Consider the following 13,978-nt stretch of genomic DNA (forward strand, 5'->3'; position numbering starts at 1 on the left):
GTTACTGGTACTATTTTGGTTCCAAAATGAGGTATGAATATAAAATAGTATCATTGGTGTGTTTGTGTGGCTCATAAACTGATTCTCATTGAGAGTCCTAAAGGCACTACTTCGAAGGGGTCAAAAATCATTTAGATGTTCAAATCCTGAGATGTTTTGAGCCTCTTTTAGCTATTTTATCCTCTTTACTTAATAAACACACTTAAGGTAAACAAAGCATGAAATTGAGGAAGTTTTGCAAACTCAGACCTCATCAAACCAATGAAGATTTTATGTATGAACTGAGATAATTATCCCAAATAAATTCCTTTCGGAAAAACATGAGGGCAGTACCTTCCAATGGGAAGTGCATATGATGTCCTACTAATTGATAACAAACCTATTCCACGAAATGGTAACTTATGTCGGTTTGTGTAGAGCCACATAACACTGTGACAACTCAGGAAACTACAAATACATCTTTGGAGAAGGCACCAGGCTGACGGTTTTACCAAGTGAGTATTACAGACAAGACAAGACTTTATTTTTAAAGCTGTTGGTGTTCAAGGATCAAGAGAAGGTAAAATAAGAGATATATTCATTATAAACTATAGAAGCAAAAATTACTGCTCCCTAAAGTGGTAATTCTGGGTCTCTCTACTCCAGACAGGAGAGGTAAAGGAGACTTCTGAGGACCACCAAGATGGATTTACCACCATTTTCATTTGAATTGTATTAATCCTTAGAAAAATATTAGCTAAAATGCTTGAGAGACCCCTCTAAACACTGTAGGAATTCCTTGGTCCGTATTCTCTTCTTTTAAAACTGTATTCTCATTCCATACTTTTCACTTGCTTTTCCCACCCTTCTTTTGGCCTCCCTCCTTTGTCCAACTCAACATTTCATCTGGGCATTCATATTTTGAGAAACCATTATGCCCACTTCTTAGCCTGTCACTTAAGACTCTAAAACCTGGCCATTTTGGTTCTCTAAATTTATTCCTACTTGTTCCCTTCCACAAATGCTCTGCTCGAGGCAAATGAGGCACCTACTTCCCCTGAATGCCTGCACTTGCCCAAACCAATACCTGGTGTTCATAAATCAGTCACCATGGACCCACAACTGTAAACAGACTAGCACACATGAAACACATTGAGTTTCACAGGTGACACCGCACTGAATTTCAGAGGGAGAGCTTGAGAAATCATATCCCTTTTTAAAAATTAAAGAGGCTTGGGTAAGAGAGATCCAGCAAGCAAACAGCAAAGTAGGAAGGAAGGAAATGCTTCTGTAGTGGATGTGGGAAGGAGGGATCTATCCACAGGAAGATATTCTCCAGAGGAGAAAAAACACTGACTAAATCCAAGAAGGAAATGTATCGGCTGCCATATTACCTGTGTGTTCCTTGTTTCCCCCCTGGTATGGTCTGTTCCTGATTGTTTCTTGTTAAGCTCATGGTCCTCCAAGCAGCCAGAGGTGAGGAAAAGGGAAGACACCACGCTATACACTCAGCAGGGGTGTCCATGGACTTTTCTTCTCAGATTTTCCTTCAAGTTACCCTCAAAGTTAAGAGAGATTCAAAAGATTCACCTAGACAGAATAGGAGAAGCTGCCTATAAGAGAAACATTTCAGGTTAGCTCTCAACATGTGTTACCTGAGGAAAGGGACAGTAAGAATGGAAAAGTATCCACTGGGACAAAGACAGAAAATGTCTTGTCCTGGTGACCATCTGAGCAGGGAGTAGAAAGGGCTGGAGTTGGAGTTGGTGAATTCAGGGCTGGCCAGTGCCTGTAACTGTCTTTAGTTCTATGGAATGAGAAAAGGTGAGAATCCCCTCTGCTGTTCCACAAGCTGGACGTCGGTCAGAGCTGTCTGGCTCCCGCACCCCGAGGGATGGACCGACATGCTGACCCCCACCCCTGCCGGGGGGCCCTGGCAGCCACCCTCAGTCTCTCCCACGGTGACGACAATATCTCTGACTGCTTTGGCGTGGTGCCATGGACACGAACTGTTCCTCCTTTGTCCAAACGAGGAATATGATCTTCAGAACCCCTGGAGAATTATTATCTAAAACACCAGAGGATACACTAGGATTTTGGCAGTCAGCATTCTGGGCTTGTACAGGAAAACTCCCTCTTTAGAATATTTAGAAAGAATATCCTTCATTTATCCAACGTGGAAACAGTCCTGAAATCCAAGCTGGTGCTAAGATTCTGTGCCAGGTTATTACTGTGACAATTACTTAATATTCTCTGTGCTCACGGTATCGCTCCTTCCAGAAGATCTTTAGGGAAAACTTAGTTCAGTTTCTAGGAGGTTTTTGCTGAGCTGAAGATCACTGTGTGAATAATAATGCGGGCAGCACGCTCACATTTGGAGGGGGAACAAGGTTAATGGTCAAATCCTGTGAGTATCTCTGCTGAATCCATAATGAGTGCTCTAATTTCTAAAGGAAGCCGTAGCACTGAGCTTCATTTGGGGGCTGTTTTCTCCACCCAATTTTATTTTTTATGTTAATTATGATTATGAATCCTCATGATTATACTGTGTATATATATATGCCATAGGTACATATGAAAATGGGCAGATGTGTGATGGCCGGGCACAGGAACAGATGGATTGGAGAGTAACAGGCTCCTTGTGCTTTTTGTCTTAACCGTCGGGTGAGAAAGTCCTGACTGTGTTGGGTGCAGGGCTGGGTGAGCACTGGAGTCAGGAGAGTCCTTCTCCAGTGGCTTTGTCAGGATTGCCCGACTCCTTCCTGGTCAGGGAGTGGGTCGGTCTAGAGGGGAGGGATGCACTGTTTAATCCGAGAAGAGCCTTTCCGTCCCAACCACGCTACGAATTGACCACAATAATACGTAGTCCCCTCCACTGCCTCTTTGGCTGGGGTCCCAGCTGGAGGAGCACGCTGCCTGGATTGGGGGATTGAAAGGGAGTTCCTGGTACACGTTGGCCTGGTCGGTTTCTGTAAGGCTTTCTATGACTGTGTAATATTGGCAACAACCGTAAGCTGATTTGGGGATTGGGGACAAGTCTGGCAGTAAATCCAAGTGAGTCTTCAAATTAACTCTCTCAAACCTGTCTGTGCAGTTTGCAATATCTCAGAAACCGTCTCTCCCTTTTGAGCCCTAGTGTTTAAAATGTGCAGTTGCGGGTGGTGTTTTTCTCCCGTCCACCCAAGCTGAGCCCTTGCATCTCCTTCAGTCAAAATGACAAGATAGAGGTATCCAGGAATGCAGGGTAGGAAGGCAGTTGGAGTACCTGACTGTTTTCTTATAGCACAAACAGGTGGGCCCATTCCAAAAAAGGGCTATTAGGGAGCGTTGAAAGTTGGAGAAGGTGGGAATACGCATCATGTTTCATGGCCTCCTCCATGCATACTGTGCCAACTTCGCATGGGCCATTGTAAATACTGTTCCCCTGAGGCCAAAGATAAGTCAAGCACTGCCGGGAACTCCCAGGACTCAGGGCCATCCCTGTGACCTCCTTGGAGAGCACCTCCCCACCAAGGACAACCCAGGATGACTCAGATTTGCCAAATAATTACTGCATCTCTCAGCCTTCCTTGGCTTACAGTCTTACAGTGGATTTGTTAGAAGTAACGGGAAAGGAATTGGTTTCATCCTAATTCTGGCCTCCCCCAAGAAGTTCTTCTCTCCAAGAATCTCCAAGAGCATCTTAGAGACCACCTACCTTGTTTGGAATTGTGCTTTGTATAACCAGGCTGTGTTTGTTCCCAGTAGTGTTTGCTGTGGCTTTGGCTGGGGCTAGCTCCCAGGACAGTTCCAGGCTTGGCAAAGCTCAGGGAGAAGAAGGGGAGTTCACAGTGGAGCCAAGGGGCTTCAGGAAAGACATCTTTGATATAGGGGTTAATGAATTTCTAAACAAGCTTCTGTGTGTTAACCTGATAAGACTCTCCAGGGAGAAGGTCACCTTACCTTTGCAGCTCTAAATGTAAGACATGCGTTGCAAGAAAAAAAAAAATGGGAAATGTCAATTGCAGTGCCAAAATGAAGAGACTGGGTATAAATACTGAATCAGTTTTAATGTTCAGTTTGTGAAATGTAAGCCTTTCAGGAGAACCAGCTCAGGGTACATTTATTAGGGTCAGTGAGCTAACTGTTTTGTCAATGTTACTGGCATACACACTTCAAAGGAGAACCCAAAATAGAAAAAATGGCTAAGAGCATAGCAGTTAAGAACATGAATTTTGGAATCAAACTGCCTGGGCAAACCCTAACTCTGCTATTTACTGGACGTGTGACCTTCGGCAGGCTACCTAATCTCTTTATGCCCCCTTTTTCTCCTCTGTAAAATGGGGATAATAATACTACCTACCTCACTGAATTATCAGATTAAAAGAGTTAACACCTATAAAGGGCTTTGCCTAGTGGCTCGCACATAGTAAGTCTTCAACAAATATCAGTTATTATTACTAGATCAGGTTGCTGGCAGGAAGGAAAAGGAAAAAATCCTATCCTAAAGTTTTTGTAAAGCGCAGCAGTGGAGTGTGGCTCTGGCAGCAGAGGAAAGTTCATCTTTGGGCAGGGGACAAGTTTACAAGTAAAACCAGGTGGGTCTGAATGTTCCTGACTGAGGCACAACTGCCCACTACATTCCTTTTGAGGGTCATCTTACCCACCTTCTCAATTTCTAACCAAGGACTTTGATTGTTAGGTTTTATTTTCCTTTTATACAAGCTAGTAGGATGTGTGTAAAGCCCGGCTAATAGGGTCTTCTCTAACCCATTTGGTTTCAACTAGAGGCAAAAAGGGCAGAAAGACTGGAGGTGATCTGGGTCTGGAAATTCTAGGCTAAGACTGAGAGAATATAAATTTGGCTGACCTTGGAGAAATAAAAACATCCAATGTGAGAGGCTCACAGAAAGTAAAAGTGATTTTCCTAATAGTACACTAGAGTAGAAACCGCCCCTATGGCTACTAGAATTCTCCAAGAACTGTCATTCAGGGAGAAAACTGTCTTTCAAGCATGGAAATAGCAAGCTTTTATTTGAAATGCAGAAAAAATGGGGAGGAAAGAAGAGAAACTGTTGGTGACTTGGATTTTTTTTTCTTTTGTCAAGAAACATGGAAGACAGCATTTTACATAGGATGGGGTTTTGGTTTTTTAAGTTTATTTATCTTGAGAAAGAGAGAGGGAGAATGGGTGGGGGAGAGGCAGAGAGAGAGGGAGAGAGAGAACCCCAGGCAGGCTCTGTGCTGTCAGTGCAGCGCCCGACACGGGACTCAATCCCACAACCCGTGGGATCTTGACCTGAGCCGAAGCCAAGAGTCGGAGGCTTAACCGACTGAGCCGCCCAGGAGCCCCTCCACAGGATGATTTTTAAGAGGCTATCACCAAATAGGAGTCGAAATGTGTGCAGCATACCCCTGGTGAGTGTTACAGAGGAAGAAGAGGAAGGAAATTTAGCAGAGTATAGTCTTTTTGTACTGGGCAAAAACACTGTGCTGATTCTGGAACAAACAAGCTTGTCTTTGGGACTGGAACAAGACTCGCCGTTATTCCCTGTAAGTCCTTTACCACTTGAGAGAAAGCCCTTAATCTATAATGACCAGCTCTCACATCCCAGACACCTAATGAATTTCTAAATGAGCTTCCATGTGTTAACTTGATAAGACTCTCCAGGGAGAAGGTCACCCTTACTTTCCTGGCTCTAAATGTAAGACATGTTTTGAAAGAAAAAAATTAGGAAATGTCAATTGCAGTGCCAAAATGAAGACGGTGGATATAAATATTGGACCAGTTTTAATGTTAAGTTTATAAAATGTAACCCTTTCAGAAGAACCGTTTCAGGGCACATTTATTAGTTTGTGTCTACACAGCACAATTGTCCAGTTAATTTGATTAATGTCAGCAGCTGATCCAGATATTTAGGCACTTCCTTGAGAAAACTTCTTTGCGCTCAAAATTGCCTGAATTGACTGTCACATTACCTAAATAATTGCCAGATCTGTTTTACTTTGTGCTGTATAGACTCAGCCTAATAAAAACAAATGCTGTTTTGTTTTTCCTCCAGTCTGTCTCCTCTCCACACAGAAAGTTTTCCTTCTATTCACACAAAGGAAAGATACCCAGCAAGCCATTTGACTGATTGCTGCTGCTAGTTTGCATTTATATGACTCCTTTCCTTGGAAGAGATTAAGACACTTCATACGACTTATTAGCTAAACAGATTGACAGCGTAATTAGAAGGAGAGACGCAGATTCTGAGTATCTTTTTGTGGCTGCTGTTCCTGCCCCTTCGTGTAGAACATTTGGTCAGATTGCTCTGTGATACAGAAATGAGAAAAGGAGGCGATCTTCGTTTGTAGTGTGGGTCTTCTCTGCCGTACGTGAGAGGTGGTTACAGGAGGTAGAACAGTACTAAATAGGTCAGGGCAACTGACGGAGCCAGGAGCATTTCTTTCCCCTAGAACTCTTGTGTTCCCACAAAGCAGGGCACGACAGATTTTGACATCAGCTGTTGGTGTGTGTCTACTCCTTCTTACTTTGGTTTTCAGACCCTTCCACTCCAGGTCTGTCTCTTCCATCACTGACTCCTTTCTCTCTCCTTTGATTCCTGGCAACCATGTCCACCCCAGCACCAATCCCACCACACAATGCTGCCTGCCTCTTTAGCCCATCCGTTGTATTTCGGAGAAGTTTCTTGGCTCCTTCGGTGATGCTCAATGGCTCAGGCACCTGAGGAAATCCTCCCTGAAGGCAGATCCCAGCAGAGTCCCCATGGAGGTGGAGGTGGCCACCATGGGCTACCAAACGCCTACATCAAGGCTGGCACAGGGGGCCCTGGATGAGGAACACCCCCTGGAGGAAGACCTGCGTGGAGTAAGGAACACCATGGTTTTCATGGTACATGAGTCTGAATCCTCTCCTATCTGGGAAACTGTAGCTTCCACCTTGGGACCCGAGACACATTGTCTCTGAAGAGACTTTTCACAGCAGGCTTTTCGTAGTAGCGTCAGCCACTGTGGACTGACAGGCTTTGGGGATGTGCTGCATTTTGGGTCCGGCACTCAAGTGATGGTCATACCGCGTAAGTGTCTTTTTTCCTCTCTGTGCATGAGTATGTCTGTAAATCATATCGAGGGCTTCTGTTTTATCCCCCATTTCCCAGGGAGTACTGAGCGTATACAGTTTCTGGATCTGGCTACACTGCCCGTTTGACCATTAAGATGGTGAAATTCGTTTTAAAAATAACTTTGACTGATTTCATTTAATGCCACCGACAGCAAAGGGAAATTGGCATGTCATGGCAAGCTAATCGATGCTCATTCACCACTGGGGGGGGGGCAGGGTGAGGGGAGGTGGGGGCTGTCATTTCTTCTTATCCCTCCCTCCCTCCCTCCCCCCGGCAGTGAGGCCTCAGAATTCAGCTGACCTTTTCCACGCCTTTCCCTTCTGGCAGATTAAGTGGCCGTGTTTGCTAACTTTCTTGTGAAAAAACACACGAGACAGATCTATTCTCCCTCAGTTTTTACTAAGAAAGCTTTTCATTAGTGATTTTGACAATAAACTTCGGCTAACATATTCCCCCCGCCCCACCCCACCCCCGTTCCTGTTAGTAATATTTTGGCTTGAACAAGCCCATTTCCCCCACATTATTCAAAATGCGTTTCTCTGGTGTGAACCCACTGCTCTACCCCCAGCCCTTTTATCTTCTCAACATGCTCTAATAAGATAAACAGGGTCACACATCATCAGACATATTTCACAGACAGAAAAGCCAAAGCACAGACAAGTTAAATAATTTAAGTCAAACCAAAAAAACCAGAACTGAGATTAGAGCTTGAGACGCCCTGTTTTCTTAGGGTGAATTATTTTGAGCTGTCATCTTTGTGAATTGAAAACAATAGGCACAGGCCATGGGAACGTGCAGGGGTTGAAATTTAACCAAAACAAAAATGGACTGTCACTGCACTGTGTTTTAAATGGATCCCCAAGTGTTTGTAGCTGGTAGTTATCAGCTGCATCCTGGGCTCAGGGGGTTTTTGTAGGCCTCAGTATCACAGTGTTCGCCAACAGTGGCAAATTCTTCTTTGGGGCTGGAACCAGATTACAAGTGTTTCCAAGTAAGTGCTGGAAACCAAGCAGCGATTTTGAAAAGGTGTTTTCTATTAAATGGCCAACTTGCTTTGGTACCTCCTCACGGTACTGCAGGCTGCCTAACAGTGTGCTCTGTAGGGTCCTCGGCGCCTCCACCTGCCTGGGTCCCTAGGGACTCCGATCTCACAGGTAGAACTCTGTGTAAACCAAATCGGCTTAACCTATGTGTGAATGCCACGGTTCTGACTAGAATCTTATCAGCAGTGAAAATAAGACGCTAGAGAATCAGATGCATTACGACTCCAGACAAATGATCTGTTCCTCTCTTTTGCATTTTTATTTAAAATATTGGGGAAGGCGAAGCAAGTTCAACTTCGCCGATCTGAAAACTTTATGAATTATGCTTCTCTTATACGCAGAGAGACCTAGATTGACTTTGGATGTTTAGTCATTCAATTTCACCATCTGTGTGTGGAATCTGTAATGGGCAAGGGAATCAAATATAATTAAATGAGCAAATAATCTTCAGTAGTCAATATTCCTACATTGTTTTATGTGCTTTGCTCTGGACTTTTTATCTGGGATTTATCTCTAATAGGCTCCCCGGAAGGACAGTGAAGGTTTTTGTTAAGGTTTTTGTGTCTGTGTGGATAGCAACTATCAGTTGATCTGGGGCTCTGGGACCAAGCTAATTATAAAGCCAGGTAAGTCTCAGGTGCCTGTAAGGGAGAGAAGACATGAGTTGAATAATACAGGAAGCATAGCATACAAATTATATTTTTAAGAACAATCTGGCTTGCTGGAGACAATGCACTCAACCCAAATGGGGTTTTCACTCCCAGTGAGAGGAAATGTCAGCCACCAGCTCTCTTGTTTGGTCTAGTTGCTTCCAGAATGAATAATACTTAACTAGCCCTGTACGAGAGCAGAGCTGACTTGTTGGGGAGTATCTAATTCCCCTTGATACAGTTAGACTTCTTTCCCAAGGATAGAACCGGCTTCATTCCACTGGAAGAGCAAATTCAAAGAAAAGAGAAAGGTCCACAAAGACCAATGGGTGAAAAGTAGTGTGTCTGCAGCTTTCCCCACATCATTGCCTCTGGCTCCTGTCTTGGGTGTGTGCAGCTTTCCCCACATCACTGCCTCTGGCTCCCGTCTTTGGATGCCTGCAAAACTTCCAGTCACTTGCTGGTGCATCACCTCGGGTTCTGGGCCTTAGTGCAAGTCCCACAAGGATGGAACTTAACAGGCAGTATCGGGGCAGGTCAAGGAAATATGGAGGCTGAAGGGATACCTGGCAAGTTGGCCTTTGCAGTGGTGGGACAGAGACGTGCTTAGCCTAGAAAGACTAGGCCCATCCTCACCCCATCCCACCATGCCCCTTCCCGCGGGTTATTGTAAGGCTCTGAAGGGCTGTGTGAATTATGGGGGTGCTGGAAGCAAGCTCATCTTTGGGACCGGAACTGCACTTTCTGTGAAGCCAAGTGCGTGAGTAGTGGGGTTCTGTGTCCATGGCAAGTGGCCAGTAATGGCCACTCTGGTGAGAAGGAGGGCCGGGGCTGCCCTGGTACCCCCACGGTCATCCCTTTCCTACCATGCTACAGCCGAGAAGGGGAAACAGTACGAAGGTTGAGATAAATCCTAGGAAGAAAAACTTCTGTGGCAATGTTGTTCCTATCTAAATGCTGCAGGCTTTCTGCTCCATGAATTCAATTCCCAGGCCACATATCTGCTCTGGTCGTACCTTTACCTGGGGAGAGACAGCCTCTGCTAACCTGTTTGTACAATTATGTGTCAGCTGGTCCAAGCACCTTCTCCTACCAGCCATCTGTTCTTTGTCTTGTTCTTCCAAACAAGACTGCAGAGCTACAGGGAGGAGATTGCTAAGAAGTCAGGCGGAACTGACCCAGAGCTGGAGGAGGACAGAGAGGAGGCTTAGAGTAGGTTAACTCAGTTTTAAAACTATGACCCTTGTAGCACCTTCCTGTCTTTCCTACGTTTGTCTCCCCTTTCATTTTCCCCTACAATGAGTCCTTTTGGTTCATTCTGGACACCTACTGCTCCCAGGCTGAGGGGTCAAAAATTCAGGTTTGAATTCTTTCTCTCCAAATCTGAAGAATCAGCAAGTCACAGTCATGTCAGAGATGAGATCGAGTCTCCTCTCTCAGAGTGTACAATTCTGACACTCAAGCTCTACTTTTAACCAAGACCTGGTACCACTGTCTTAGAGGCTCACCCTATGTCTTTTCTTCAATACCTGATGTATATTACCACCCAACCAATGCTCAGCTTTGTGATAAAGGGGCTCTTGTGAGCTCTTATGCCTGCCTTTAGGATACAACCATTATTATAACAAAAAATGTTCACTTCTTCCATTTGTTTCAGGACTTGACTTTCTAAATGTGCAGGAGATGGTGCATCCTAACTCCCTGCCCTTGTCTGTCTAAGATATCATGAGTTCACGGTGGAACTTCTTTGGGAAATGATAGGACTGTTTACGTTTTATTACTCCTCCCTGGTGAAATATTTTCTTTGGCTACCACATAGACACTATTACACAGGAAGAAAGCTTTGAAATAACTTGACCAATGAATAGGGGACAGGACTGCAGAGTTTGGGGGGAGTCTGGATGTGAGTTTAGATGTCTCTGTTGCTGGGAAACATCCCTGTAGAATAGGACTGCATCATCCCTGCAGACCTGTGTGTCTAAGGCTGAGCTCACACATTTGAGAGCAAGAGTTGACAAATTATCTGATTCAGCTTTGGCAGAGTTAAACCTACAAATGCAAAAAGTTCTGAAAAACTCATAAGTTTGGTCTTTTAAAATAAAAATGTTTTGCTTTATGTAGCACAACCAATTTTTTTCTTCCTACTCTAAAAGGCCAATTTCCAGAGACACAGGAAAAAAAAAAATCACAGGGAGTCCAACTGCCCCCTCACCACCACACCATGTGTCTGGTGGGGTTTTACTAGGGGATTCAGTAAAGGGAGGAAATGCTGTGGGAATAACAATGACAGACTCTTCTTTGGAGCCGGAACCCAGCTGGTGGTAAAGCCCAGTAAGTGGCCATGTTCTATTTATATTTGACCAAACAAATAAATCCTGTGAAGTTAGTGAAGATTTAATTTAATATGTAGACAAATGTACCTTTTGAAAGATGACTTTTGCAAATGCATGAAACATTCATGATTGTTGAGAATAGAGCAATAACGACAAATAGATGCAAAATGAGACCTCCCCAAATTGCCTTTAATGTGGTAGCTTAGCTCTCCTTCTTCTGAAGAGAAATTAGGGCCCTGAGTTATTTACAGCCACAGTGGTTCTTAAACTACGTTCTGCAATGATTTGTGTGTTTGCTGTGATCTTGCCCACCAAACAAACTTGTCTTTCGTTCTATTAAAAATGAGAATCCATCTCATTTTAAATTCTACTAATATGTATAAGGTACCTTCTTTGTCTCTCATGCCTGCATATGTATTTATTTTAATAGATCCAGTACGAAACCCACACAGTTTCCTGTTTTGACAAATGTCCACATCTAGTCCCATACGTGTCAAATTTCGCTAAAAACATAGCTCTACTATTCAAATGCAATGGGGAATTAAAACAATTCAGAGATAAATTGATGGTCCCAGATGGCTTTATAAACACCTGAAAGGAAATTCAGACTAAAATAAAATGGCAGGTGTGATGGCTAGATTTTTGTTTAACGATCAATTCCTCTGTAGGGAGTAAAAACTTTACACATACCCCACTGGGGAGGATGGAAATAAGGAATTCAGGAGGCTAGCATTCCTGGGGGTTGCACCCAAGGTGTTAGTTCCTCCACAGCACCGTTTTGGAGACAACAGGGCCCGTCCAAATGTCAGTCAAAAAGTTCATATTAAGAGGCATGTATTGTCAAGTTGACTGACTGGGTTATAATTGAGACTATGAAATGACCAACATAAGGAGCTTTAAAATAGGATAACCTATTTGTGAATGGTTTAGCTGTGGGAAATGCCGAAAGACCAGGAAACAAGCTACATTGCTCCATAAGTTTGTTTAAATCTAGTAAACATGACCATCCCATGTTAATCTTTTTAAATGACTGCAATAAACAGCATTTGGGGGTCAGGTAGACAATGAGGAGGAGACAGTGGGGCTTGGTTCTTTATGAGTCAAACAAGGACCACATCAGGGCTGGTGGTAATGGCACTAGGTGTCCATCTCTTAGTGCTGAGAGACTGTATCTGTGGACAGTGAAAGGAGAACATTTCCCAAGAGACTAGGATCCCTCTGGGCCAAAATGAATAATCCCCACTACTTCCTGCTGGCTCAGGGCTCTAGTGAGTGCAGCAAACGTGTTCTTGGCAGGGTTTGGTGACATGGCCACTCTAACAGAGCCAAAGGTGAGGGGAGGGCTCTGTAATGCAGTTCTATCCTCAGGTAGAAAATCAGATGTGTGGCTGACATGGCCCCGACCTGCCCCCATCTTTCTTTGGGCTCTGAAGGGTGAATTTCTAGCCCCATGGTTGTTGCCCAGCCATTTTTTTGACTGCCATAATAGAATTGTGTTTGATATCGCAAAGGACTCTGCTGAATTGGTTGCTTTGGTAATTTGCCCTCAGTGTTAAATGAGGTCATCCAATTTCCTCTCTGCACATTTGCAATGAGCAGCATAAAATTCAGGCAAAATGACGAGGAGATACAGAGAAAGATGGCTGAAGAGATAATGAAGCCTGTTCATTACAGTAGGAGGAGATAGTGTGGGGATCTGTTAAGTCCCAGGAAGATGAAATATCCATTAAGGGGTGCTTTCCTAAAAAGTGTCACCAAGAGTTTTTGTTGTGGCCCCAATCACAGTGTGAACAAATTCTGAAAAAATCATCTTTGGAAAGGGGACTCAACTTCATGTTCTCCTCAGTAAGTGCTGCTCTTGTAATTTTCTGATATTAAATCTCACAGAGTTCAAAGTTGTTTGGTGTCAGGCACGAAAAGTTTCTCAGGCTCTAAGACATGTAGGGAGCATCTAGGTCCTGGGCCCTTCTGCTCTCACAGAGACTCAGTCCTTGGTCCTTCCACAGCTCAGCCAAGTGCCAATTCTTTCCTCTATAGGGCTGGGAAAGTTGCTATCAGTGTTTTGCTGCTTACCTATCAATTATCTTTTTCATTGTTTATATATTATCAAGAGTACAAAATTGTGAAACTTTGCCCAGAGTCTATCTTCAGGTCTCCCCCCAGGCTTGTCCCCAGTGGACTTTATTTGAACACACTGCTAAACCCAGTGTGATTTCTGGCTCCAACCTAAGTGGTTTTGGAAGTAACCACAGCCTACCTATGACCCTCTCCTTCCACTTGTTCATAAAAGACCCACTTTTTCCCATTTGGCCTCTGCTAAGATTCCTGGCTCTGATGCCCCATGCCTTCTCATTTCCCTTGTTCCAGGGATGGGTGGGAGATAACTTTGTAAAGACCTATTTAAATGCCAGAGGCAACAAAGATGGTATGTCAGCCAAGAGCAACATCTTGTGTCAAGCCTTCTCCCTGTGTGCCATTTTCCAAATCCTTTCCTTCATGTAGGAAAAGGAGGCACTCCTTTTTAGTTCTAGCACAGCAAAGAGTTCAGTATGAGGCCAGAGATAGGAGTTTCCTTCAGAATATTTTTCACAGGCTAACAATAAAATGGAAGTTTGCAGGTGGTTCAGAAATGCATTCTTGGGCCACAGCTCCATGTACAGAAACTCCTACAGACAGTAGACGGTCAAAGCTAGAGGCATCTTAATTACACCACATTTTGTAGAGGATCAGGGAGAAGGAGGCAAAGACAAGCAAGGGAAAACAAAAACTATTGTTAAGTGGGAAGATTTTTATCTGAGAAAAAGATTAACAAGAGGAAACATCCCAAAAAACTTGGGCCATTCAGAGTTTTTGTTATAGAGGCAATCACT

General features: G+C 44.0%; 1 gene segment (V, D, J or C); it reads left to right on the forward strand.

The window, feature by feature from the left end:
* The window catches only part of LOC123583338, a 74,774-nt gene that overhangs the window by 20,260 nt on the left and 40,536 nt on the right, over window positions 1-13,978 (forward strand).

This window comes from Leopardus geoffroyi, chromosome B3 (genome assembly GCF_018350155.1).
Source record: "Leopardus geoffroyi isolate Oge1 chromosome B3, O.geoffroyi_Oge1_pat1.0, whole genome shotgun sequence".
NCBI lineage: Eukaryota > Metazoa > Chordata > Mammalia > Carnivora > Felidae > Leopardus > Leopardus geoffroyi.